General features: G+C 44.9%; 1 protein-coding gene across 1 annotated transcript in view; it reads left to right on the forward strand.

Moving 5' to 3' along the window:
* The window catches only part of LAMC1 (laminin subunit gamma 1), a 111,891-nt gene extending 111,168 nt beyond the window's left edge, over nucleotides 1-723 (forward strand). The window contains exon 29 of the mRNA XM_037035347.1: nucleotides 256-723. The gene's annotated coding sequence lies outside the window, so the exon portion shown is untranslated. The remainder of the gene's footprint in view (nucleotides 1-255) is intronic.
* Nucleotides 724-23,098: the final 22,375 nt, after the last annotated feature.

Here is a 23,098-nt window from a genome sequence, read left to right on the forward strand (position 1 = left end):
GTGAAATTTTTAGAATTTGTTGGCTTTTGGGGTTTTNCCTGCCAGACCCCAAGCTTTCTCTTGCTTCTCTCAGGTCTCTTCCACGAGCCCAGAAGGCGTGGCTTGCTCTTGCCAAGTTGTCACATCAGTGTTTACTAGCTAGTTCCTCTTGTCAAGTGCCGTTTCCTACCAGACACTGGTCAAGGTCACAGGGAAAGGACTGAAGAGACTGCTAGGGTAGTTTTCCACCTAGCCTATGGGTCAGGTTCACTCCAGTTAAGTCTTAGGCCATGGTGAAATTTTTAGAATTTGTTGGCTTTTGGGGTTTTCTCTCTCTCTTTTTTTTTTTCAGCTTTTCTCCTCCGTTTGTGTGGTGTATTTTTAAACAGAATTTTATTTTTAAATGAAAGTTCTTTATAAGATGATACCTTGATTACACTTCTGCAATATAGCCATTGTTTCATTGTATGATTCCAGTGACCTGTATTTGACACTAATACAGTTGACAGGGTGGCCGCTGCGGACTGCTGGGTGTCACGGGCACCAACAGCCGCTCTCCGGGAATGTGCTTTTTCAAAATTCCACCTGTGGCCCTTGGACATGTGCCTTTGCTTAAGCTGTTTGGCTTCATTTCTGCAGTCTTGCTCTCCAGGATGGTGAATAAAATGCAACACTTGGCATTTTTTATGTTTAAAAGAACCAGTATTTTATTTATAATAAAATCTGAATATTTGTAACCCTTCATATTTGGTGTGGCTTGAGTACTGGGGGACCCGAGGTGTTTTAAGAGGTCTGATGAAGGTAAACTACTTGTTTTCTTTGGGTTGCCTTTTCTCCTGAGCACAGTCCCGTGGGTATGTGTGAAATTTTTATCTTTGCCCCTTCTCAGATTGGGGTGTTTGGGTATAGCCCAGAGGTTGGCACGTATTTATTTGAGATTTTGCAGGTGGTACAGTATCTGTTACAACACCTTGCTACTGTAGGAGAAGCAGATTTGGACAACCTGTGATCAAAAAAGCGCGTGGCTGTGTCCCAATGAGACTGCAAACACAGGCCGTGGGCCTGCCAGCTGCAGCTTACCACCCAGTGTGATCTCAAAGCTTGATCAGTGACCACTGAGGACCATTTTTAACTCCTTTGGGCTTTCTAAATTAGCAACCACGTGAAAAAAGTTGTTTCACCTTTTAAATACACACGTCATAGCTAAAGGTGGTTTCTTCAGATGACGAGAAACTCTCAGGCATATAAAGGGATAAAAAGGGAAGGTGAGCCCTGGCCGGCGTAGCTCAGTGGATTGAGTGCGAGCCTGTGAACCAGAGGATCGTGGTTCAATTCCCAGTCAGGGAATCATTCCCACATGCCTGGGTTGCAGGCCAGTTCCCAGGAGTGAATGCACAAGAGGCAACCATACATTGATATTTCTCTCCCTCTCTCCTTCCCTTCCTCTCTAAAGATAAATGAATAAAATCTTCCAAAAAAAAAAAAAAAAGAGGTGAGTAAGAATGTGCTGAATGAGCAGGCCATCGCAGGGTTGGGGCAGTAGGCGACATCTGAGCCCAGGTGAGCGGAGCTGGCACCACAGACAACAGAAGGGCTTCACCTCGTTCTCCTGATCATAGTCCCGTGTCCCTGTGGGTGACATGCCACCTTCCCGTCGTATAAATCCTGTCACTGTGTAATCTGTAAAGAAAAACCTGAACTCTTCCATTCAACTTCCTCCAAGAGAGCTTTAGAGGGCACTAGTTACTAACGTCTTAAATGCCTCTTTGCAGGATCCAACTCAAATGCAAACACGTCCTTTCTAGTTACCTGGTCAGAGTGGTGGGTGGGATTTTAAAAACTTGCTCCTATAGCCCTGGCTGGTGTAGCTCAGTGGATTTAGCGCGGGCCTGCGAACCACATGACCGTGGTTCGATTCCCAGTCAGGGCACATGCCTGGGTTGCAGGCCAGTTCCCAGCAGGGGACCCACGAGAAGCAACCATACAGTGACATTTCTCTCTCCCTCTCTCCTTCCCTTCCCCTCTAAAAATAAATAGATAAAATCCTTAAAAAAAAAACTTGCTCCTATAATTCGGATGTTAGAACGTTTAAAGGTGTCCTGGAGGTTCCTAAGCCTCTCCTCATTTTTTTGAATTCTCGTTTCTTCAGTCTTTTCTGGTTGGATGTTTCATTCTTCCTCCTGGCCCATTCCATTGACTTGAGTCCCAGTTTCCTTTCCATCGCTATTGGTTTCCTGTGCATTTCCCTTTATTTCAATTAGTTTAGCCTTCATATGTTCCTCTAATTTGTGACTATAATCAACCAGTTCTGTGAACATCCTGACCACCAGTGTTTTGAACTGTGCAACATCCGAATTATAGGGATACCAGAAGGGGAAAAGAAACAGCCACGAGTGGAAAACTTATTTGGACAAATAATAAAGGAGAACTTGCCCAGTCTGGCAAAGGAAACAGACTTCCAGGAAATCCAGGAAGCTCAGAGAGTCCCAAAGAAGTTGGACCCAAGAAGGAACACATCAAGACACATCATAATTACATTAGCCAAGATTAAAATGAAGGAGAGAATCCTAGAAGCAGCAAGAGATAAGGGGACAGTCACCTACAAAGGAGTTCCCATCAGACTGTCAGCGGATTTCTCAAAAGAGACCTTACAGGCAAGAAGGGGCTGGAAAGAAGTATTCCAAGTCATGAAATCCAAAGACCTACAGCCAAGATTGCTTTATCCAGCAAAGCTTTCATTTAGAATGGAAGGACAGATAAAGTGCTTCTCAGATAAGGTCAAGTTCAAGGAGTTCATCATCACCAAGCCCTTACTATATGAAATGTTAAAGGGACTTATCTAAGAAAAAGAAGATGAAAAATATTAACAGTGAAAGGACAGCAAACTCACAGTTATTAACAACCATACCTAAAACAAAAGCAAACCAAGAGGACAGCTAGATCAGGAGTGGAACCATAGAAATGAAGAACACATGGAGGGTTAGCAACAGGGGAGAGGGAGGAGGAAAAGGGGGGAGAAGGTACAGAAAATAGCATAGACAGTAGGTAGAAAATAGGTAGGGGGGAGGGCAAGAATAGTAGGGGAAATATAGAATCTAAAGAACTCAAGACACGTGGTTATAAACTAAGGGGGGGAGAATGGTGCGGGAGGGGGTGTGCGGGGTAGAGGGGAGTGAAGGGGGGGAATAGAACAACTGTAATGGTATAATCAATATAATAAATAAATAAAAACTTGCTCCTACTCCTTTGGTTTCAGGGTCAGCGATATCCCAAAAGTTGGTACCAGCATAACAAAAAAGTCCCCAAGGCTTAATCCTTAAATAAGCATTGTAGCCCCAGATAAATTTGAATTCACCAACTCCACCCCATTAAGCTCAAAGTGGAATGCCTGGAGAAGTCCCCTGGAGCCAAGGACAGTCATGAGGTAGAAAAGTAGGTGGCACCTTCTTAAGGCGAGGAAAAACCCAGCCCTGGGGAACATCAAGTCTCTCCAGGCCCATAGCTGATGGAGACAAATGACCCAATTGTACATGGTAGGTAGTGTTGCCCATTCACACTACACAGGTTTGAATGAAGTGAGTATTAATAGTTGGAGTGGAAAATATGAGACTTTGTAGTTAGTACTCTGTCTCCGAGGCTCCACTGGTTCAGCAGTCACCAGCCAGAGTGCCTTATGTTTGTACTGGGTCTCCCAGAAGGGTTATACCTGCTCTGAATGAATGAATAAAACTCTAAGTAGAAATCAAATGCATGCTTCAGAAAGCGGAACATTCAATATTTAGCAGAAGTCCAAAGAAAAGCTTAAAAGTCTTTGACTTGCAACTCAAATGCAAGATAATCCAGCATTTCAAGTGTTATAAAACCTCCCTCCATCTTTGTTTTCACTTTTCTTTCTGCCTAGAGTGTCCTTCCCCTCCCCCATTACCAGAAAGTCACCTGCTCTGTTGAAACTAGCTAGCCCTGTGCCTACTGCCCCTCCCAGCCTTGGACTGGCTTCCAGCATGGCCCTTGGACACGTGTTTTTGATCAGGTGTCTCACCCAGGTCTACCTCCCACGCCCTCCCACTCCCCCAGACACAGGTGCCCGGCCACACCTGCTCAGGGCTGACGAGGCCTAGCAGTCACTCAGGTCATCTTAAATGAGGTGAAGGAGATCAAGCTTCGTCATCTGCCTTTTCTCCAATTCCTGGTACATTTTCCCTGCTGTGAGCAGAGAGGGAGGCTTATGGATGCGTACTGACCCAACTTGCTCACCTAAGCAGGGATTTGCAGGAAGAGAAGCAAAACCGCTGTTTCACCAAATGGCACTGCACGCACCACGCACCGGGCTATGCAGTCAGAGACCCAGTCTGCCAGGCCCCTCCATCCCCTGCCTCCCTGCCTCCCCATAGCCACTCCTGGCATCCCTGGCTTCTGGCCCTAGTTACAACACTAATTCCCCTTCTTTTTCTCTAGCTCCTCAGAAGGCCTTGTGATGGAAGCCGCAGTGGCGTGGCTCGTGATTAGTTCAGGACAGTTTGCGTTTATTTCTATAAAAAGTTGAGCATCACGTTGTGGTCAACAGTGTAACCCTCTGGGACAGCACTGTTCCCACGAGAGTGCCGAGTCAATCTAAGTGACTTTCTGTGAGTTGTACCTACTCATACCTCTGAGGACCACCCTTCCGCCCTCCCATAGTCCATCCCTTTTTACCCTGGCTAGTAACAAGAAAGTCTACTGGAGGAGCCTCCGACTGGTATTTTGTGGGCCCATCCCTGGTGCCTGGAGATCCTTTGTCACTGCAGCAACTAACTGCGAGCATCCAATTTTGTGCCACAGCGACTGAGGTTTAAGAACTTCTAGGGCAATTTCTTCCTGAATATTCAGTGCCTGCCTTCAAGGATGCGCAATCCTGATTTTCCTGGCTCTTTTCTGTCCCTCAGTCCACACCATCTCTTCCATGGGTGCATCTTTCCTCCTGAGCCTGGTTTCTAAGTTGAGGTTTGTGCAATGCAAGCACAATCCAGCCTCAGCAGAGCTGTCTGGGGTGGATTACACCCTCCAGGGTTGCTGAGCCAGCATCCGAGATAAAGGCCCGGGACAGACAGCTGCGATTTTCCTGATTACAGGTTTAGCCTGGTCAGGGAAGCTTGTGTTAGAACCTGCTGATGCCTCTTGGCTCAGACTGTCTGCCCTCCATGCCGTCTCCGTCTGGCTGATACAGAGGCTCAGAACTGGCCAGAGACGTGAGGTTCACCACGTAGACTGCAGATGGGCTGCCCTCTGTAATTAAGTTTCTAGGGACTTTGGAAGGACTGGCGCTATCAAGATGGCTTGCACTGTATGCCAGGTTTGAAAAGGCATCTTTGTAATTATTTTTCCCCATTTGCCCCTCATTGGATTAGGGTTTCCATTTGCCCAATGAGGAACTTTGAACGTGGTGTTCTGCTCCACCATCCTAACCACTGTTTTAGCCTGTTGCCCTATTCTGTCTCATCATTGTGATCTATTTCCCCTCTAAGAACCTCTGCTATACACATATATTTTATTATAAGATTCCGCAAATCCCTTTTTTTAATTAATAATAATAATGATGATAGTGGCTTGATTATGGAGTCTGACCACTTGGATTGAATTCTGGCTCTGCTTCTTTTTTTTTAAAGATTTTATTTATTTATTTATTTTTAAAGGGGAAGGAGAGAGGAAGAGAAACATCAATGTATGGTTGCCCTTTGTGCATCCCCTGCTGGTAGTTAGCCTGCAAGGAACCGGTTTGCAACCCAGGCATGTGCCCTGACTGGGAATCGAACCGCGATTGTCTGGTTCGCAGGCCCGCGCTCAATCCACTGAGCTACGCCAGCCAGGTGCAAGTCCCTTTTTTTTTCTGAAAGATCAACGCAGAATTTAAATACAAAGGTAGGGCAAAAGTAGGTTTACAGTTGTAAGTACATGAAACACACTTTACTCTTGTATTAATATTGATTAATGATTATATTTTTTATTTGTATTACAACTGTAAGCCTACTTTTGCCCACCCCTGTATATTAGTAACAATACTAGGGAAACGGTTAGTGGCATCATGACTTGGAACCTGGTTATCCTCAAGCAGCCTGGGCCACATACCCCACCCAGCTCACACCCCTCTCCTGCGGCTCTTAGCGTGCCCCTCCCTTTCTCTTCCCCCTTGTTAGGTTCAGGGATAAGGAGTGTAAAGCTGGCTCACCTATCTCGACCTTCACCTAGCTTCCTCTAATGTGAACCTGGGATCGAACCACAGTACGTTTATCAAAACTAAGAAATTGACATTGCTAGAATTCTCTTAACTACAGTCTTTTGGCTGCTTTTAAACACAGTCTTGTCCAAGACCCCCATTTTAAAAAGTAATCCTGAATTTTAAAACAGAAACAGAATACTCAACATTAATGCCCAAGCTATGGGACAACAGGAGGGTGGAGCCTGAAATAATTGATTTCACTCTCCTAATACACGTAAGACTTGCCAATGTATAACAGATTCACAGTAAATTGCAAATGACATCATTGAGCAAATTGCTAAAATGTTCTTAAAGCTTCAAAAGATAATTTTTTAAAAGATTATTTATTTATTTGTCTTTATAAGGGAAGGGAAGGAGAGAAGGAGAGAAATATCAATGTATGGTTGCTTCTCATGTGTACCCTGCTGGAAATTGGCCTACAACCCAGGCATGTGCCCTGACTGGGAATTGAACCACGATGCTTTGGTTCACAGGCCCATGCTCAATCCACTGAGCTACGCCAGCCAGGACTCAAAAAGAGAATTTTAAAGATCCATCAACGTGAACATGTCATCCCTAATAATATGTGACAAATTTAAGTATTCATTAGAAATGGGAGATTTACTCACAACAAAGATTACATGAACACTTTTCATCATTGCATATTTTCACACTTACAGAAAAACTGCAGGAATAGTACAAAGCAGGTTTTGACACTATTTGCCCAGATTCCCTCAATGGTAATATTTTACTATATTTACTATTCTGCTGCTCTCACTCTTGCTCTCTGTGGAGAGAAGGAGGGAGGGAGAGAGACTGTCTTAAATTGCAGGCATGCTGCCCCTTTACCTATAAATACTTCATTGTTTATTTCCTAATGACAGGGAACTTTCTTACAGGACCTCAGCACAGTTGTCCAAATCAGGAAATTACCACTGTTACACTGCTATTACCTTACCTACAGCCTTTATTCAGGTTGTACCATTTGTGGTAGGCCAAATAACAGGCCCCTGATGATATCCACACGCTAATCCCTACGACCCGTGAATGGGTTAGATTGTACAGCAAAGAGGAATTTAAACTGATCTTAGAGAGAACATTTTGGCTATCTTGTGGACCAATATCATCCCAAGGATTCTCAGCATTGGAAGAGCCAGACAGACAGGAAAAGAAGTACAAGTGATGGAGGAAGGGGTCAGGAGCCAGGACCAGGCACAAGGCAGTTTCCAGGAGAGGGAAAAGGCGCGAATGGATTCTCCCCTGGAGCCATTCACAAGGGGAACAAACCCTGCAGACCCCTTGATTTTGGCCCTGGGAGACCCCAATCGGACTTCTCGCCAAAAGAATAAAAGATAATACAGTTGTGTTGTTTTAAGCCACTCAATTTAGGGTAATTTGCTACCCAGCCACAGACAACGAACACGCCATGTATTTCAATAGCGTCCCTTATAGAAAAAGAAAATCTGAACTCATGAGCTGTGTTCAGTTGTCCCGTCTTTTTCCTTTAATCCGGAACCATTCCTGACCCTTTGTATTTTATGTCGACATTTTTGAAAAATGTCAGTTACAGTTATTTTGTAGCATATTCTTTGATTTGGTTCGCGCAATATTTTCTCTTGATTGGATTCAGGTTATGTGCTTTTGGCAAGGAAATCATAGAAATGATGCTACATATTTTTCAATACATTACATTGGGAGGCACGTAAGTCATTCCCGGCAAATGTTAACATTTGATTGGGGCGGTCTCTTCTAGCTTTCTCCATCGTGCAGGTACTGTTATCCTTTGTAATTAATAAGCATCTTATGGGGAAATAGTTTGAGACTATACACAGGTCCTGTCACTCCTCATACTTTTGCCCACCAGTTTCAGTATTCGTTGATCATCTGTTTGGCTGTCAAACAGACATTTCCTACGTCCATCCTTCTACCTATATTGAATAATCAGCATTCTACTGTGAGACAGAGCTTTGCCTTCTCCCCATTTCATATATACATTTATATCATTTACGTCATTTTAGAGTCATGGGTTCCTTTCTAATTTAATGAGTTACAATATGTTCTTGATTTTTATTTTAATTCTTGTTTTACTTTTTTAAATTTTTCGTTGAATGTATCGGGATGACATTAGTTAATAAACTTGTATGCTTCAAGTGTACAATTCTATAATACATCATCTATATATTATACTGTGTGTTCACCACCAAAAGTCAAGCCTCCTTCCATCACCATTTGTCCCCCCTGTACCCTCTTCTACCTCCCTGAACCCCCTTTCCCTCTGGTAATCACCATGCTGTTGTCTATGTCCATGGTTTTTTCCCCGTAATCCTTTCACCGTTTTCACCCAGCTCTCCCAACACCCATCTCTGACAGCATCCGTCCTTTTACCTTGATTCTCACGTGTCCCTTAGTTGGCCAGTGAGAAAACCTTCAAATACCTTGAGGCTGACCCCTGTGACCTTTTGCTATGTCCCGTCTGTTTGAGCACCGTCTTACTTTTGGCACATGGAGACATTTCAGATGTATCTTCTCCTTTCTCTGCCCTAGTTCTGAAATTAGCTGCTTCTCAAAGGAGGAAAATTAGGTTTTGTTCCCAAAATGTCAATAACCAAAAGCAGCAACAAAAGCAGACTACCAGATGTGTGCAAAAACTCTCAAAATGACTTTTTTTTCAAAAATATTTTTATTTAGCTTTAGAGGGGAAGGGAAGGAGAGAGGGAAAGAAATATCAATGTATGGTTGCCTCTGCCGAGGACACACAATGTATCGTGTGTCCCCTGCCGGGAACTGGCCTGCAACCCAGGTATGTGCCCTGACTGGGAATCGAACCGCAAGCCTCTGGTTCGCAGGCCTGTGCTCAATCCACTGAGCTACACCAGCCAGGGCTCAAAATGACTTTTAAAACCAATTGTTCGTCAGGCCGCGTGGCTCTCGGCGCTATGGCCTGTTCTCTGCCACAGATGACTCCTGCCTTCCGATGCAGCCCGGACAGATGTTCCTGGCGCACCCACTGCTCATGTGGCCAGAGGTTAGAGCTGGTACTCACGGGTGTTAGGGTGTGGCAAAGGCCATTAGTCTTGCTCTGAGGAATGTACTTAAACAGACAAAAAAAAAAAAACAAGACAAAACATAAAAATAGCACAAGCAAAAATGGAAGAACACATATCTCTATAAAGTAAAAATATTGGCGAATAGATGCCTAGGGGTATTATATGCATATTTTATGTTTACAGATTATATGACATATACAATGTGAAATATATAATCTATAATAATACTTTACATTTTACATATATTTTTATATATTTCTAAAAATATCAGTACAATATGTATTTATGTATAATATGCATTTATTTGTATGTATAATAAGTGAGTGCTCAGGACCATTCATTTTGGGAAGTCTTTGGAGAACAAATTACACTTGTCTGACAGGATATATTTTCAGCTGTGCTGGAGAGAATACGACCTGGAAATGGGCTTGGGGACGTTGACCCGGACAGATACGAAAGCATGTAGACAGAGACTTCCACGATGTGAACAGAATAGTTTGGTTTCCCTCCCATCCACTGCTCCCTGTATATTGAAAGTGTTCTGGAACCCCGGCCCTGTGGTCTCTCCTCCCAGGGAGAACCCCTGTGCTCTAGGTGCTCATTTTCCAGCTTCCGGCTTTTGATTGATCGTGCTTGGCTCCTCTGGTGGGTGTGACGTCATCATCTCACGAGACCTACGACAACATGGCAAATTATTTGGTTATTTCACACTGTCACTGCTTCACGGAGGCTCCCAAGGAGTGCCTGGTCATTCATCCTGGCCCAAACCAGAAAGACCATGTTGAGATCAACAAAGGGAGTTACCAAACTGCTGATAGGCTACTGGTGTCTCCTTGGATTCTAAGAAAGGCTGGCAAAAACCGCTGTGGGCTTTACCGTGCTCTTGCACAGAGCCTCAATAGAGGCGGATATGCAGTAAAGTGAAGTTTGTATTCACCTAGGACTGCGGACTCCGAATATCTCCTAGAGCAGTGGTTCTCCAAGTCAAGCCCCCGGACCAGCAATACCTGCCTCACCAGGCAACCTCTGAGGTGTGCACATGCTCAGCCCCACCCCAGACCTGTAGAATCAGAAATTCAGGGCTTGGGGGGTGCAATCTCTATGTTAACAAGCCTCCTGCAGGGGATTCTGATGCCGTTTCGAGCATCAGAGAGTGCTATATAGAGTCCTTAATAATTCTCCCCCTCATGTTCGCCTTCATTTCTGGTATATTTTCTGTGTCTGCAATACCAGACTTCACCAGGCAGCATCTACACTGTTCACACTTGCTAGGAAACAGGTTGTAACTTCTTTGAATTGGGAAGGAAGGAGTTCAGAGAGTGCCTGTGCTAATCACAGTATTAGCTGCAATCAATACTAATTCTTCTCTGTGCTTCTTAAAACGACAAAGAAACCCTAAGTATTTCGTAAACAGCCAGTTGGTTCCATATTGAAGACATTCCTCCAAGGAGTACAAAAGCCTTCACAAAAAGTAGGTGGAGACTGACACATCTATTTTCAAGATCTTTTAATCTTGGGATTTTTCATTGCCAATTGATGCTCCACTTTCCACAATATCTTTTAAATAATCATTTCTTTCCACTAGCTGTGAGCAGACCGATCACAGGATAGAGGGGCCTTTTTATGACTCATCATTCCTACCTAAGGCCGTGAATCTGGCGAGCTCGTCCTGAATGGTTCCTCAAGCATAAAATGAAAGTGAGCCAAGTCATTTCATGTGGGCAGTGCGTTTGAAAACAAGATAACCAACGAGTACACTGAAAGGCATCAAAAGAAGTTCAAAGGAAACCTCAGGCCCTACGGAATGGCCAGAGTTCACGGACGAGTTATTGGCGTGCCCTCAGCTAAGTCAGCTTTTCCTGCATTCCCTGGAAATGGGGCCAGTGCAACCTTAGAGAGCTGTTCGTGTGAATGGGTAAGTGTGTGAAACGACACAGAATTTAGTGTAGCCAGGTAAACCAAGTTATTTTAGGGCCCGAAGCTTGTCTGACCTGGGGCCTTCTTTAAAAACAGTATATGAAATCACAAACGCAAAACTCAGCACAGGGCTGGGAAGGGGCCCGCGCACTCCATCACCCCCACGCGGGAGACCCAGCAGCGGTGGTGATGTGATACTGTATTTATTTCAAGCCGGGGAAGACAGAGAGCACTTGCCGCCTTCATGTCACTTTGTCACTGGGCGTGTGCGTGACTGTACTTCCTTTGTGCTGCAGACACCTCAGCAGCCGTCTGGCCAGGAGAACCTGTTTGCTGTGCTCAGTGCATGACAACGTGGGTGCGGCTCCCCGGGGAGTGCCCGGCCTGCAGAATGTGCCCAGAGGCTGCCGAATCAGACTTCTGCCCGGGGAAGAAAGGGCGCCCCAAGGTGCGCATTCACAGGGGCCACTGGGCATGGCTGGACCAGGCAGAGCTTTCACTAGCTTCTCCGTTCATCTTTTTATCTCAGACGGGGAAGAAGCCAAACTGACTTCTTAACGATCATTTCTTAATATGGACCTCCATCCACTTCTATCCCTGGAAAACTGCATAGCAGAGACAGCCCAGTACTGGGGCTGCTTTGAGGTGCTCTCAGGACCCAGCCCGCTGCTCTAAGTACACCTCATACTTTGCCCGTGAACTCTGAGCAGGAACAGCCTAGACCCTGACCTTCAGCCAGGACTTAGTGATAGGTGTATTTTTATTAAAACAGAATGGCAACCATAATAGAAATAAGGCTGTTTCACTGAGTTAAAGGATCTGAACTCTTTTTCTTTTTTTAAGATTTCATTTATTTATCTTTAGAGGGGAAGGGAAGGAGAGAGGGAGAGAAATATCAATGTATGGTTGCTTCTCTCATGTGTCCCCTGCTGGGAACTGGCCCTGCAACCCAGGCATGTGCCCTGACTGGGAATTGAATCGTGATCGTGTAGTTCGCAGGCCCGCGCTCAATCCACTGAGCTATGCCAGCCAGGCAAGGATCTGAACTCTTAAGCTTACCCTTCTGAGTCTATTTTTCCAGCGCCTGTCAGATGGTCCAGGATGATAATAGTGTCTTTTATTTGGGGGCCCCATTTCACTGGGGACCCCAGAGGACCCTCGGGATATCGGCTGTCTTCAGGCGCACTGCAAAAAATATTCTAGTCAGAAAATAGTGACAGGAGCTTTCACGTAGAAGTGGCATACCTCGGTGAGTTCCCTTGTGTCAGAGGGAAATGACAGTTGATGGTCAGCGATCTAGCGATACAGCCATGCATGCCCACCCGGCAGGCCGAGAGTCTATCCCGTGACTTCCTGAGATAACCGGGAGAGAGACTCGCCAGCCATGGCTGATTAACACCCATGCATCTAGGCCCGTGCCGACGTCGGCACGAGGGGACTCAGACTTCCGTTCTTGTGTACATCATCCCAGTAAGCAGTTTTCTAGGCAGTGTTTCTTAGTGACCCTTGAGAGGAGAAAGTCTGACGAACTGCCATTCTCCAGCTGTACACTGAGAAGCTCCGTGCGAGGCCCGGGCCTGTGTGGTGGGGGACAGAGCAGTGTACGTGACAGACAAAGCCCTGCCCTGATAGCATTTACCTCTCCGTGGAGGAGGCGTAACAAACCAAAGGTGGATGAAACATGTAAGCTAATTATGTGGCCTGCACTGTGTTTCAGAGGCTGTTCTAAGAACTTAATACTGAGCCTACAAGCTGATGGGGTGAGTACTATTATTCTTATTCCCATGTTGTGGATGGGAAAAATAGAGAACAGAGAGATTCTATCTTGACTCCCTGGAAAGTGACACAGCCAGGCTTGGAACTCAGGTAGATGGTTGTCAGCCCCTACCTGTATCTTACCCCCCACATCAAAACGCCTCCAAGTAGCTCACCAGCGTCTAGCAGGGCAGAAAGTTCTATGGAGAGAAATACAGCAGGGAAGGGGAAAGATCATGTTTGGGGCATGGGGTGGAGCTTTCAGGGTTTATACCAAGTGGTCAAGAAAGACCTCCCTGGGAAGGTGGCATTCAAGTAGAGACCTGCACCACATGGAGAGCAAACTCCCACAGTGCAAGCAGACACGTGGCTGGGTGAGCAAAGGGAGGGCAGAGAGGGAAATAAGGATCAGAGGTCCTACACAGTGTAGGGTATTGAGGCTCTTACAAGGACCTTGGATTTTATACAGAGTGAGGTGTAATGCCATCAGAAGCTTTTGTAATGAAGCGTGATGCGAGCTGACTGAGGCTGTAACAGGAGAGGTCTGGTGGCTGTGTTAAGGCAGACTAAAGAGGGCCGAGGGCAAAAGCAGAGAGCTGAAACAGGAAATCTATTGCCGTCATCCATGCCGAAGATGAGGGGGACTTAGATTAAGGCAATTACAGTGGGACTGATGAGAAGGGGTCCAATTCGGATGAGACCTGAAGGTAGAATGAGATGGCAAGATTCTCTGGGAGAGAAACGAGGCAGAAAAGGCATAGAGGGCAGAATATCAGGGGCTCAGCGTTGCATATATTACATCGCAGAAATTAATTACCCACCCACATGGAGATTCCAACTAGGCAGTTGAACACGATCGTAAGGGTTCGGGGGAGCCGTGCAAGCGGATGAAAGATATAAACCTAAAAGTCATCAGCAGACATGCTTAAAGCTGTGAGACAAGTGAGAAAATCATGGGAGTGAATATAGAAGGAAAGGAGATGAGGTCCAAGGCCTGAGCCTTGGGTGGCTTTTTTGTACCAAAAGCGCACTTCTATGAGGTCAGAGAGATGAGTAGACCAAGAAGCGTTGACTTGTAAGGTAGGAGAAAAACCACATGAGCACACAACATCCTGGAAACAAACAAACAAACAGTGTTTTACAGAGAAAGGAATGATCCATTGTGAATGATAATGCTGACAGATCCCAGAAGATGAGGCTGAGGATTGGGTTCCATAGCATGGCCATTCTGACGGCCTTGGCGGGGACCGTTTCAAGGAGGTGGTGGGGATGGAGGTTAAAGGCAGGAGTTGGTGGAGTTTCTTAAAACTGAACCACACAGTTTCAAGAGAAACTGAGAGGAAAGGAACCAGAGAACACAAGTATTGGCACCTCTTTCGTGGTTCATAAGGGGGAGAAGGCTAAAAGGGAGCAGAAAAACAGGGAAGAAGCTAATGAGCAACCTGGGCTCAAGAGGTTGCCCTTGTTTTTTAAGATGAGAAAAACTGAGAAGAGGAAAAAAAGGCCGTGATGCTGGAGAAAGGATGAAGAATCCTTCTTCAGAGGTGGGACGCTGTCCTTGACAAAGGGATGGGGTGAGACCCTGGAATGGCAAGACTGACATGTGATTGCAGGAGCGAGTAGCTGGTGATCAGTGTGTGTTGCCTAATTGTTTAGCTGGTTAAGCGGTNAGAACACAAGTATTGGCACCTCTTTCGTGGTTCATAAGGGGGAGAAGGCTAAAAGGGAGCAGAAAAACAGGGCAGAAGCTAATGAGCAACATGGGCTCAAGAGGTTGCCCTTGTTTTTTAAGATGGGAAAAACTGAGAAGAGAAAAAAAAGGCCATGATGCTGGAGAAAGGATGAAGAATCCTTCTTCAGAGGGTGGGACGCTGTCCTTGACAAAGGGATGGGGTGAGACCCTGGAATGGCAAGACTGACATGTGATTGCAGGAGCGAGTAGCTGGTGATCAGTGTGTGTTGCCTAATTGTTTAGCTGGTTAAGCGGTCACATTTTTCTCTTGCAGCTCTGTGCCTATTGAAGTTACCTTCATAAATTGTCCAAAGTCTTAGTTCTCAAACGAAGCCCAACGAGATCCTGGTTCAGGGGCGGCCCATAAGTCATGGATGACCCATCATGACTCACGGATGTCCGGGCTCTCTGCATCCTGCACACAGACATATGACTGGGACATTTGAGGAGAGTTCGTGATGGAAAGGGATGGGTTTGAATTCCGTATAAACATTAGCAAGCGTATATATTAGGGTTGATGAAGTACACTTGAGTAATTTCTGTAAAGCCAATGGTTTATGATGGAATCCTTGATCTGCCCTAACCAAATATCAGATTACTGCGTTTCCCTTTGTGGTTGCCAGGAGCTTCCTGCAAATCAACCTTTCAAATGTACCTCTCCAGGCGAAGAGTGTGTAAACCATTCACCTAGCAATTCTGAATCAGAACCCTTCATTTGACTGGATGTTTCTCAGCAATGGAGTTAACTGAAAAGAAAACTATCTCAAGAATATAAAGTTATATCAATGATCTCACTGAAAAAAATGACAAAGAACTATCCAAAATTTTGAAGCGAGGGTGGGCAAAAATTCAGCTCATATTGTCTCTGTCAACTATATTGCTGGAGGGTAAAAATAATGGTTAAGAATGAACAAGATCCCAAATATTCCAGAAAGATGACAGTAATCACGCTTTAGAGCATGTGGGGGCCACAGAGAGGACCCCTAATTTGTTAAGTGGAGGCATGGAAACTTCAGTTTGGAAAGCGGAGTGCCATCCTGTAGGGACAAATTGTTGACAGGAGTTTAATTAGCCAGAAACCATATTCAACCCCAACAGTGTCTGTCCTGGACTTTCTGTTTAATCTGGGATTCTCCTTTTGTTTTGTTTGTAGGAAGAGGAGACCGAGGAGATTCTGACCTGGCCAGAGTCATTCCTTTAAGAAATCTTTAGCTAGGGTACACTGAGCTGGTCAGAGGCTTTTGTCCATCTGCTCACTGCAGTGACCTGAGACACCAGATCAAAATGAAGGCCCGTTCTCAGGAGCTTGTGAGAGCCCAGAACTGGAACAGACAGCAGTTCACCACGGGGCGGGGGGGAAGAGGCTTCCATGCACCGTGCAGTGGGTGGGTTTCCATGGAAACATCTCAGAACCACTGTGGCATGGGGCAACTGGGGGCTCACCTGATGGGGAGTGAAAGGGACGCGCAGCGCACACGAAAGGTCACTCTGTTTGGGGGTGAACCTTGAAGAAATGATCAAACACTCACCTACTTCTGTTAGCCAATGCTTGACAAATTTTCAATTGCTTTAAGTGAAAAAAAAAAATCCTGATAAAATGAGAACAATGGTCACTAAAGTTTGAGCCGACCAGACAAAATGTAGAAATCTGATAGGCTGAGCCAACAAGACTCAGCCCCTATTTTCTTTGAAGACAAACCCCCAAATTTTACGAACCCCAACATTTCATGAACCCCAGGTTTCTTTGAAATGAACTCCAAATGTGCACCGTATTTTTCAGACTATAAGACATACTCCCCCCAAAATTTGGAAGGAAAAGGAGGGTGCATCTTATAGTCCAAATGTAGCTTACCTGGCTCACTTTGCAGGGGTGGCGGTGGAATGGGGTCACAAATTATTAAATATTTTGCCACATTTTTTGCTTCAAAAAAACTTTTTTCCTATTTTCCTCCTCTAAAACCTAGGTGCGTCTTATGGTCCGGTGTGTCTTCCAGTCCTAAAAATACAGTACTTAGCTTTACAAGAAATCTTCCTAAGGAAACGTCCAAGTGGATTTTTAGCTACCCAGCCAGTTATTCTCATTGTAATTATTTCAATTCTAAGACCGAGGATGTATTCTCAAGTCGTGTGGCGGGTGTGTGTGTGTGTGTGTGTGTGAGCTTTAAGAGCATGTCAGTCAATGCTGGAGCACGCTACCGGCGTGAGTCTCAGGAGAGCCAGGGAGGTGGCTTCCTTTCTGAGGAGGGGCAGGATTACGGCTACAGAAGGAACCAAGTGGCCTGGACACCGAAAGCTCATTTGCAGAACGCGCTGAGGGAACCAGTTTAAACTTGCCAAGGGATTCTTTTCCACCTGGCTCACAGCTTTTCATTCATATTGGTTTTTGACTATCCCACTTGTTTTATTTTTAATTCTTTATTCATGTCCAGGCCTTTCCATATAAGGGTTAACAAGGAGCTGCTAAGCCCGTTGCTGGCATTGGGTAACTCATGTTTGAGAAATCTTGTTTTTGTTGCATTTCCCCCATGCCCAGCTTAAGAACGCTCCCAAGTATTAATGCTTCATTATACAGAAAGGGGTGCGTGTCAAGGACACCAATTTGGGAGAAGTTGGCTATAGACTATTTTTCAGTGGTGGTTGGTAAAAATGAAATAATTCATTCAAGCAAGGATTAGACAAGAACAGTTACTTGAGGAGAAAAGGCAAGTCTCCCACACAGAAAGATTCTGAATAACTTACACAGATATTCTGCTCTCAAGGAAGTAGAGGGCAACTCGCTACTCCTAAATTGCGGGCAGTGTATGGTGACTTCCTCCCAAAGAGTCAGATGTGGGAAGAGGGGAAAAGAGAAACCTCACAGGGGAGAAACCCGGCAAACACAACTTCAACCAGGTGGTCAAGGTCAATATCAATGGCAATATGTGTTGATAATCATGTTCTTTTCACATGATGAAACAAAAATGGTGCTTACCTTTGTGGTCTTCTGCCCCAAACCCCTCGTTTAATGATGAGAAAAATATCAGACAAAGCCCACCTGAGGGACCTTCTACAAAACAGTGACCAGGACTCCTCAAAATTGTCAAGGTCATCAGAAATGGGAACAGTCTGAGAAAGCGTCAGTCAAGAGCAGCCTAAGAAACCATGACAATAAATAATGTGGTAGGCTGAGTGCGATCTTGGGACAGGAAAGGGACATTAGATTAAAAACCAAGGGATCCCGGATAAAATACGAATGATAGTTAATAATAATGTATCAGTGTTGGTTCATTAATCATAACAAGTATATCATTCTGATGTACAATGTCGAGGAAAAAGTGGATGTGGATATGTTGAAATTCTCTTTACTATCAACTCAGTTTTTCTCTAAATCTATAGTTTTTCTAAAAACTAAAATCTATTTTTTGACTAAAATCTATTTTTAAAAAATGTACTTGAGCCCTGGCCTGTGTGCCTTGGTCAGAGCATTGTCCAGTAACTAGAAGGTTGTGGGTTCGATTCCTGGTGTTGGCACATGCCTGGGGTGCAGGTTCGATCCCTGGTCCAGCGCTTATGGGAGGCAACCAATCAATGCTTTTCCCTTGCGTCGATGTTTCTCTCTCTCCCTTCCTCTTTCCCTTTCGCTTTCTCTTAAAGCAATAAAAAAATGTCCTTGGGTGAGGATAAAAAATAAATAAACTTTATTTGACTGAAAAGTAAACTCTACTGCTATCAGAGTCAGTCTGATGCAGAAAGCCTGATCATGAATTGGGCAGCTCTGGGTCCTCAGAGCCCTGTAACTATGGACCACGCGGGCAGGCAACTCTGTGAAGAGAAGTATGTTCCAGAACTCCCAGCTCTCTCACTCTGGATCCTTTCCCCCACATAAAAACAAGAGTCCAGGCTTACATAGGACATCGTGCTGAGTTTTTAGCCCATTTATTGCCTTTCACCTTCACAGCAGCCAACACTATGAAGTAGGTGAGTGTTATTGGGTCGTTATTTCATCCTTGAAGAAAATCAGGCCGAGGGAGTTTCAGGAGCCAAGATCAGTCTGCCTGTCGCAGTGAGGCTGGAGTACATACCTGGGCAGTACATACCTGGGCAGCCTGGGCCCACGGTCAGTGTTCTTGTAACCTCCATCATTTGTGTGCTTTCCTCCCCTGCCCACCCCTCTTCCAGGCCTTCAGAACCTCCTGCTCTCTTCGGCAGGAATTATCCTTACGACGTGCATGGCCAGAGTTCTTTGGGCCCATGACCTCAGCTGGATCCTGTGTGGACCCTGCAGAGCAGCAATGGTGGTGGGGTGGGTGCTGTGAGCCGGGTGGGAAAGCGCCCCCCTCTGGAGTCCCGCCTGCATTCTAATCACGACATTTGTTGGTCCCAATACCATTCTCAGATCCCCACGGGCACTTGGAATGACGTTGAACCCCCTCCTGTAGCTGATTGTAGCCCTAAACCTAAGTTGTACCCATCTGATGTCTTGGGAACCGCCCAACCCTGGAGCATTTTAAAGTGGTTTCTATAATGAGCATGAGCAAACCCACAGGTGTGCCTAAATGAGGACGTGTGAGGCTGAGCAGAGCTTCCCAACCCTGTACGTCAGAAAGGTGGCTCCCTTCTATTTACCAAAGAAGGTGAAATGGTACATGCCAGCCCAAAGGGAGAGAAGCAGGTTCTCTTTCATGTCTGCAAAAGATGGACGTGAGGCCCCAAGAAAACAATCGGAAACAGCAACTTCTCCAACTCTGCCCTTTTCCAAATATGGTCAGAAAGCTCCCAGCTTGCCAAAGATGCTCCGGAAGGCTAGTCAAAGAAGAGACCCATTCGGTAACTTTCTCAATACAGGGGGTTGCAAAATCATCTATTCCATTACCACTTCCCGCTGGAGAAGCTAAAGCTCGTTGAGTTCACTTGGAGGGAAGACTGCACCTCTGGAACACGCCGCAGCATGTTTTAAAAGTGCCCTGGGGTGTGGGATGGTGACAAGTTTTCTTTCTTCTTTCCTCTTTGGTTATCTGTGTTTTCTAACGTTTCCACGGTGGACAAGGACTGCATCTGTCATAAGAGACATAAACAAGAAAAGCTACGGAAAAAGAAAGGTCAGACGGCTGTGTGGGCAGGAAATCGCTCCCCTAGAAAAGCATGACGCAGACGTGGGCAGGAGTGGTTCTTCCTGGGACTGACCAGGCTGGCAAAGCCCTGGTTTGCGGGAGATTTCGTCTATGACTGCGGCAGGTCTCTGGGGAATTCCGAGTAAATGCTCTTGGTGGGTTGGAGATCTGGAAGAAAGTTCGAGTAGCCTGGTTTCCTGAAATTCACAACTAACTTGAAGATGATTCAGACAATAAAAAAAAAAAATAAGTAAACAAAAAACCCAAACAAAGAACCTTACAGCCAAGGTTGGAACACAGATCGGTGTGAGAAACTGCTATCAATGAATCTGGAAGAAAGAAGTCAAGGGACTTCAAAAACTAAGGCTTTCATTCTGAGGCTGGTGCATTCGTCTGTTTTGAGTACGACTCAAGAAAAAAACCTACTTAGGCTGGCATGCGGAGGACTTCCACGGACCCCACCACCGAGTCCAACTTTCTCTCACTGTGTAGCGCACCATGATTAGGGGACTGAACTCAGCTTCAAAGCGGGCCCACGTTGACCCAAACCAGGGATTGGAGAACCTTTTACAGTTCTGAACTATCTGGACATTTACAGATAGTTACTACCTGTAAACGTCCAGATAGTAACTATTTGAGGATTTCTGGGCCCTGTGGTCTCTGTTAGCAATGACTGAACTCTGCCATCTTTGTGCAGAAGCAGCCACAGATAGTGGGTGCGGCGTGACTGTGTTCTACAAAGACTCGACCGGGGCAGCGAGTGGGCGGGATTAGGCCCACAGCCTTGTCCGTTGGCCTCTGGCTTAAGCCAATCACAGTTCTCCTGAAACTCTTGCCAGTGATTATGGTATTTAGGTGTAAACCAATCAGCATAAAGCATTTTCCTAGTATAGTTACTGGTTCAGAGACAGGCATGTAACCTAAATTGGCCCCATAAAGAGGAAAGATTTTTGTTTGAAGTTTGGGGGAGAGGGCTTTGATGTCTTCCTGCCTATGTAAATAAGGAAGCATATAACCCTAATTGTATTTAACTGGTCACCAGTCTACAGCTATGAGAGCAACCAGCCTTCACATGGAGTGTTCTCTGAGTGATGGAAGAAAACTTGTGTCCTTGATGGTATCATTGGACCCCAGGATGATATAACCCCATGTCCCACCTAACCTCTGGATTTTCCATCATTTGAGCCTGTTGGTTTGCTTATTGTAAAAACCACTTTGAGCTGGGACTTCTATTACTTGCAACTAAATGCATCCTAGCTGACAGAAAACTTAAAAAGACGTTTATGACTCTCAACACGTGTAAAGCCTAAAAAGAGTGGACACCTGTTTCTATAAAGGTTCCTTTCCACCATTAAAAAAATATGGATGAAACTAAAATAGCTTTTTATTTTTTATTTTTATTTTATTTATTTATCTTTAGAGGGAGAGGGAAGGAGAGAGGGAGAGAAATATCAATGTATGGTTGCCTCTCATGAGTCCCCTGCTGGGAACTGGCCTGCAACCCAGGCATGTGCCCTGACTGGGAATCAAACCGCGATCGTGTGGTTCGCAGGCCCGCGCTCAATCCACTGAGCTACACCAGCCAGGGTTAGAATAGCTTTTTAAAATTACTTAGATTGGTGAGTGTGGGCCTTCCAGGGGGCAGCGAAGGTTTGATTAAGTGACCTTTAATTTATGAAATGTTGGGGTTGGGGGTACTTTCTCTGAGATGAGATTGAGAATGTGGGTGCAGAGACGTGGAGGATACAGACCCCCTCCCTCTCTTCTGTTAACACGTCTTAACCGCAGGTCTCTTCCTTTCATCATCTCCAAGCTCTATATGTAAGAAAGTAGCTGTCAAAAGCATATTTAAAACTGAAAGGATGAAAACAATTTTAAACCTTTTGTCTTAATAAAAGAGAAGAAAATAATAAACCACTTATAAAATGTTTTTAAAAACACTTTCATAAGGAACATCTCAGGTTGAAGTATGTTGCTCATTCTTTCAGATTTATTTCAGTCTCTCTTAGTTGTAGGAATTTATAGCTTTGGTGATATATCCAATTGTTTTAACAAAATAAGAGAATTTGAGTTTTAGAACTATTTTTCTTCCAGTCAGGCTCAACCTCACCTTTCTGTATCTCAGTTCAAATATTTATGTGACGGGAATGATACACCTTATCTAAATTTCCCCAAAGGATGTGAGGAAAATGACTGCAAGCTGAGCACCTTCCAGTGAAAGAATCTTCCACAGTTGAGTCTCTTTGCGAAGACACTCATAAGAAAGCTTAGAAACATCCTAAAAAGAGCGACCAAAATCAACACCAGGGCCGGCTGCTAGATGAATCTAAAAATGGGGGTTTTCGGCCAGAAAGGCAACGGGACATGTAGATAAAGCTTGCAAAGTCATGAAGTATTAGAAAATGGTGAAATATACTCTTGTTTAGCAAATCCTAAAGTTCTAGAACCAAGGACAATTAAGAGGCTGTTTTAATATAACAAAGTTTATGTTTATAGCCAATCCAAAGTTTTTAGAAAGTCCTGACTGCTGTAGCTCAATGAAGTGAGTGCGAGCTGCGAACCAAAGGGTCACCAGTTCGATTCCCAGTCAGGGCACATGCCTGGGTTGCGGGCCAGGTCCCCAGTGGGGGCCACGTGAGAGGCAACCACGCATTGATGTTTCTCTCTCTCTTTCTCCCTTCCTTCCCCTCTCTCTTTAAATAAATAAATAAATAAATAAAATCTTTTTTAAAGTTCCTAGGAAATATAGGTGTTTTTAAAAGAGAGTTCCTTAAATGTACAAACGATAATTCTATAATATGCTCAGAAGTAAATTTTAGGATATTTTGAGCTGTTTTCCTAAACGTTTAAGGTTAGTGTCCTGGACACCACCCACCCCCAAGACACCCGCTGGTGTTCCGGCAGGACAGCCTCCTTCTGGGTGAGGCTGCGCTGGTCGAGTGGGTGCACCTTCGTGTGTGGTCCCCCTTTTGTCTCCGTCTGTGACCCGGAGGGAAACATCAGCGCTGTGCTTGACTAGACAGACAAGATCTGGCTCTGAAAGGAAGTTCATTAAGTTCAATTGTATGAATATACATTTATTGATAAAGTTAATAATTCATCAGAAACGTTCAGCAGGAGAGATTAGAATGTTGATAACATCGGTGCAGTTATCTGTAAAATGGGTTTTCCATCAGGCCCTGAGGGTCAGAATGTTTGGAATTGCTCCCCACCCCCCTTTTGTTTAATTTCCTCCCAAAGTTTCATGAATGTATGTGTCCTGCCCCATAATACTTTAAAATTTTTTATTTTTCAATTACAGTTGACAATACAATATTATACTATACAGCCCAGTGATTAAACATCT

Source organism: Sturnira hondurensis, unplaced genomic scaffold (genome assembly GCF_014824575.4).
Source record: "Sturnira hondurensis isolate 20B ecotype Veracruz unplaced genomic scaffold, ASM1482457v3 Scaffold0022215, whole genome shotgun sequence".
Taxonomy (NCBI): domain Eukaryota; kingdom Metazoa; phylum Chordata; class Mammalia; order Chiroptera; family Phyllostomidae; genus Sturnira; species Sturnira hondurensis.